Below are 6,000 nucleotides of genomic sequence, written 5' to 3'. Positions count from 1 at the left end.
GAGGTTTACGAGATCAAGCTCTAATACCTCTGTCTAGTTTAAGCAACCCGAATGTAGCCTAACAGCTGTAATTTTCCTGTTTATTCTGCGTCCAAACCCTCTTTTCTAGGGAAGTCTATGTTGCAAAATTCATAGTTTCTTGCTGCATTAGCATGGGGAAAACTAGTTTTGGATCCCAGCACCACCAGTAACTATTTGTGTGACCTTAAGCAAGTCGCTTTCTTTCTAATAGACTGTATTTTCTCATTAGTCAAATTAAGATAATAATACCCACAGAGCTGAAATCATGGGATTGCAGTAAGGGCCAAATGACATCATGGCTGTGAAAACAGTCACCCACATGAACCGTGATGATTACTACAGGCAGTAGAGTAATTCTTGTCAGAGTAGTGGTTGTCACGATTATAGTGTTGATGTCCATGGCAATGCATGACTGTGCTTTTGCTTGTCATCTGTTTTATCTTTTATACCTTTCACCTTTACCATGCATATCCTACTCAACATTTAAGAAGCCACTCTAAACCAGTTCCGTCACAAATTCTTCCTCAGCCACACAAGCCTGTCCTGAACTCTACTCTCTTCAAATACCTCCAAAACCTATGTCCTCTGTGCTCAGGCAAGTGGCACATATATCATCTTATATCATGTTCCCACCTGGATTGTAAGAGCCACATCTTGTTTGTTTAGCATACCTTTCAACCTTTGAGAACATAATAGATGTTAAATCAGGATGCCAAAATGAATGAATGAATGTACAGAGATCTTTTTTAGAACCCCTCAAAGCAAAACATGCTAATAGTGCCCTCTGCTGCTGACCAATGATTCCGTGTTTTCAACATAGTTGAAAAGCAAGGGTGAGAAAGCTTAGTAGAAGGAAAGAGGTAAAAATTGTGATTTTCAAAGGACTTGGACAGGGTAGACTAGGAGAAGCAACTGAAATGTCACCTGCAGATGAAGCTAGGAAGTCAAGAGGGCCCGATGAGGAAGTTGTAGAAAAGCCAGACATCTCCTTTTTGGGCTGGTGATGGCAACCAGCTTGGAGTTAAGACATTCTCTCAATTTTGTATAAGTTTCTCTTCTCTATGTGCCCCTGCCCTAGCAATACATGTATTATTCATGGTCAGAGAACTTTTTCTGAATGTAACTGTAAATGCATTTCTAAATGTACTTTTTAGGGAAAAAAGCTGTGGGAGCTAGAAAAACACTACTAGAAAACTCATAGTTCTATTCATTTTCCTTTATAGGTGTTCTGATGTAGTAACTGTAGTCATTGCCTTTTAATGATTGCCTACTATGTACTTGACACTTTCCCCCTATAATCTCAATTAAATATCTTTATAACTCATGACAGAGTTATGACATTCTTTACAGATAAGGACACTAAAAATGAGAGGATTCAAAATATGTTCATTATTAAAGATCTAGTAAAAGGCAGCAAGGGACGCCAAGTCTATGAAACACACAGCCTGCATTCTCTGCAGTTCTTTGAGTTCCCATGATGGACTTCTAGAACAGAGTAAGGAGACCTGGCTTTGAGTCCATATTCTACCACCAACATTTCAGTAAAGTTGGGTAAATCACATTCCTCCCTGGCCCTGAGTTTCTCCAACTCTAAAATGAAGAGCCAGGTGCTCTCTAAGGACCCCCAAGGACTCCAATGTGGAGTCAGTTATTTGCAGTGGCTTTCTCTTCCTGAACTAGAAACAAAGCACTTAACTAACTGTAAGCACAAAGCACAAAGTACTGGCTATGATTCTCTCCTGGAGTCCCCACTATGGGCTTGATCTTCCCAATATAACTGACTCTGGTGAGTTAAATGGTGACCTCAGATCAACAATGAAAGCCTTCTGTGCTGAACTTGATGGTCATTTAAATATCTATTTAATCTGTAAATCCTTCTGCATATAAACAATGTGTTTGCTCCACAGAGTTCAAGTCATGACAGTGTGTTCTATGCTGATTCTGAAGGCAATGTGGTTTAAGTTTTCGGCATGCTAATTTGTCATAGTTGACATGTTTGACAACCGGTCTTTAGCTGGTGAGTGCCTCGGTGGGCAACGTGCCCCTGGTGGATAGACACACCTCGGGAGCGCAGAGTTCCCAGGAGCAGCATGCCTGCGTGGTGCCAAGCCTTTGAAGCAACTCACTAGTGCTTCAAATCATACTTCCTGGTACAGGGAGCAGCATCTAATGTACTTTTATTACCCTTAGAGACCAAAAAAAAAATCACTCAGAAGCCAAACGTCTGGAAGAAAAACTCTGTACCCTGCACTCAGCCCTGCGGCCTGGAAGTTCAGAGAAGGCCTGAAGTGATCCCTGTGAGGAAACCAGGGCATGTTTGAACAGAATTTTAATCACACTTGACTGACTCGGAGCTCTGGCAGCTGCCATCTTGTTGTAGATGTCTCCTCCTTCTGGATTTCCACTGGAGTGTGGAGGAGTGGGTGAGAGCTGGCATCAAATAAGCTTATAAGAATTCCTCCTGCTTCCCAACCATTCAAAAGATCAAAAAAAGTCAAATCTGCAAAAACATTGTTAGAGAGTAGAGCAACTTTTACTTTACTCGGGGAACTGACATGCACTGTGATTTTGACTTGAGTCAAATTATTTGTCTACTTTTGGTTTCTTTTTTCCTATATGTGAGTAATGATTATGTCTACTGGGATGCTGTAAAAACTTAGTTGCCCCAGGGCTAAAAGATGAAGGAAGGTGGAATGTTCTCCCAGGAATCTTCACTTTCTTTAGCCAAGAGCGTTCCAACAATGCCTTCCATGCCTGTTCTTCACTTGATACAAAGTAGCTAAAGGTAGAATAAACTGCAAATTAAGACCACTCCAAATCCAACTGTGTTAAAAGATGTTACAGCTTTATTACTATAGTGAAGGGGAAACCCTAAGTAGTCTTCATTTAATTACTAATGTTAACTTCAAAGAAATACAATTCTAGCTCATATTATCTTGTGAGAAAAACATGTCCTGAAACTCTGAACTTTAGGAAAAATACTGACTTCTGTTTAGTAAATGTTGCTTAACACTGGACTATCATGAGAGCCCAGAATATTACTCTGGTGACCAGAAGCCTCAAAATCAGCTTCTGGTCCACAGGGATTCTGTCATAGTCTAAATCTAAATACTCTGATTGCTTAAGACCATCAAAGGCATTTGCAAAGTTTAACAAAATACAAACCAAAAACAAAACAAACAAACATGCACAGAGAACAACAAAAAAGAAGGGTGTTGGACACTTGTTGCATGATGTCCTAGTTGACCTTTCGGTTTAAGTGAGGCAAATTCATCCCATTAACTCCTTTTAGAGGTGGTTTGCTTCTAATGATTCCTGAGTATTCTGAATTATATTCTTTGTTTTACACAGGAAAAGATATTCTTAATAAAGTCCTTAACAAAAATAAATATGTCACTAATAATATCCTTAATGAGATGAAAGCAATGGGTTTCTGGTTTTATTAAAGGACTGAGTTTACCAAATGTTAGGCTTTTCAGACAACATATTTGAGGGCTTGAACATTGTCATTATTCTCCTTTCTGACATGAAAGTATACTAATTTGAGTGGATAGACTGGTTGCAGAGTGCATGGGGCAGAAAGTTTCATGGACTAGTGGGTAAAGGATAATACTGCAGATAGAGCCCATTGACTGAAGAATTCACTTCAGCTATCGCTTATGCCAGCTAATCCTTCATTTTTCAGTAGGAAGCATGATCCTTGAGGACCTCACACCACCCACTTGAATAATACCTCCCTTGCAAGGGAATATACAACAAAACTTCCTCCTAACTGGCATTTATTTGGATTTTCATAGCATTCATTAAAGTGCTTTCCCAGGGCAATCTGTCATAAAGATCTCATTCCACTCCACCCCCAAATACCAACTTTATGAACTATCTCAAACTTCTCTGAAGGATCAGTTTTTTAGATTTCAAGAAATGGTCCAGTTCAAATGCAAAAATTTTTAGTTGCGGGCACAGTGATGAAATGAGAGGCCATTTGGCTCATTCTTGCTGACTGGTGGCAGAACAGGTACACCAGACCCAGTCTAACTGTCACCTTCTCTATAAACTTTTCCTTATCCTCAACCACTCCCTTCCCTGAACTCACATGACCTTTTCACCTACCTCTAGTATGACCCTTGTGCTATACCATCAACTTTATTTTGTATTGACCAATTTTTACATCTATTTTTCCACTGTACTTTGAGTTCCTTAAGGAAAGGCATACAATGTTACTCATGCCTACTACTACATAGCCACTCAAAAACTATCAGAGAAATGAATTCATAAATGACCAGAGTTTTTCCGTACCACCTTCATCATGCCTGCTTGTCTTTCCCATTTATAAAATGAAGATTGTGTTGATGTGTTTCTCAAGATAATTATGTAGTTACACATGATTGCTAAGGGCTTCAAGATCATAAAAAAGTGTTATAAATGCCAACCATGATTATAACCTTTTGAAACAATGGGATACACAGTTAACAAGTGGAAGGAGATGAGACATAGTAAGTAATGCGTCTTATCCATTCTCTATTTCTATCCCCACTCACCACCAGATAGTAACTCAGAGGTAAAAACATACACTTGCACTAAGGGAAGAGGGTTTAACTAGGATCTGGATAAGATTATTAGGAACTATGCCACCACACTGCCATCAAGAGAGGAGGTGCTCAAGTCTGACAAGAAGGGTCCAGGAAAAGATTTCCTACATATATGGATATCACCAATTCACTATTGAAATGGAGACTCAGCTGAAGAAGGTATTTGGTCTTATGTATTCAAAACTGGTTGGCCCCATTTGCAGATAGATGAGAGAGTTAAAAGAGGGATTGGTAAGGTAGAAAGATAGTCAAACCCTACTCTATCCTGAATCTGCTTTGTGGCTGTTCTACCACGGAAAGGAAGGGCAGGGCATGTCTTATTCACCTTTTGTTCCCTCTTCTCCCAAATGTATTATATAAAGTTGCCACAAAAGGTGTGTTATATGTTTAATGGATGGAGTATACAGATTTTCCTCCCCAGCAATGTGATAGGGGAAAAAAAAAGATGATAGAAACATCTCGTTTGGTTATTTTTATTGTGGGCCCTTAACAAGATTTTTTGAAGCCAGAGGTGACTCATTAACCCAACTTTCCATGTAGCTGATGCCATCTATTGTAGAGCAAACCAGGATCAATGATCAGATTGTTCCCAACTTGACATTGTCTGGCCTCAGAGGTCAGCAGTGGGAACAGAAGACATTGTAATTTACAGGGAGGAGAATGTAAGGGGGAAGTGCTGACACAATGAATCTGCAACTCTAACCTAGCAGCGAGCTCAAAGAGTGGTTGATATTACTTGTTTTGATGTGTTTGAAGAAATCGACCATGTCCAGAACAAAACGGGCCCTTATGTCTTATGGTGTAAACATCAAATTATCTGGGAGTGGAGGATTTGTGGGTGGGCTGCTGGGACTTTGTGAGGATGTCACTTCACATCACAGGCTTCTTGGCAGGAGGTAGAGAGAGATCATAGCCATGAACTTGAGGTTTGGAGTTTTTGCCAAATGGTTCTTCTCTCCCTAAAGAATTCTGGATGTGGAAACAGTCCAATGTGCTCCCACTTCACAACCATTGTCACTCACCTCAGAACGTTTCATGCGTTGGCACAAGGAACTGGTGAGGTGGCCCCCATTCCTTTCTTGACGTCAGTGAGGGAGTCATTCCCTGTGACTGTCTTACGTGAAATAATTCAACATTGGTACTTTAATTAAAATTCAGAGGCATATATTATTAAAGGGTACTGACTCATTCCATGGCTTCTCCTCAGTTGGATAAGTGCCAAACATGTTACCTATCTGTTAATGAAGGAGAGTGCATTAAAACTAAGGTTTCCTTGTCAGAGAATGGCCATTCTGGGCTGTGAAGAGAGCATTTCACTCATCCAGAGTATACTCTGTCCTGAGTCAGTCTTTTCTAAAGAAGAAATTTAAGTTCAAGATTCTTTCTACCT

This window comes from Carlito syrichta, unplaced genomic scaffold (genome assembly GCF_000164805.1).
Source record: "Carlito syrichta isolate Samal-C Ts95f unplaced genomic scaffold, Tarsius_syrichta-2.0.1 Scaffold314364, whole genome shotgun sequence".
Taxonomy (NCBI): domain Eukaryota; kingdom Metazoa; phylum Chordata; class Mammalia; order Primates; family Tarsiidae; genus Carlito; species Carlito syrichta.
This window is presented reverse-complemented; position numbering follows the sequence as displayed.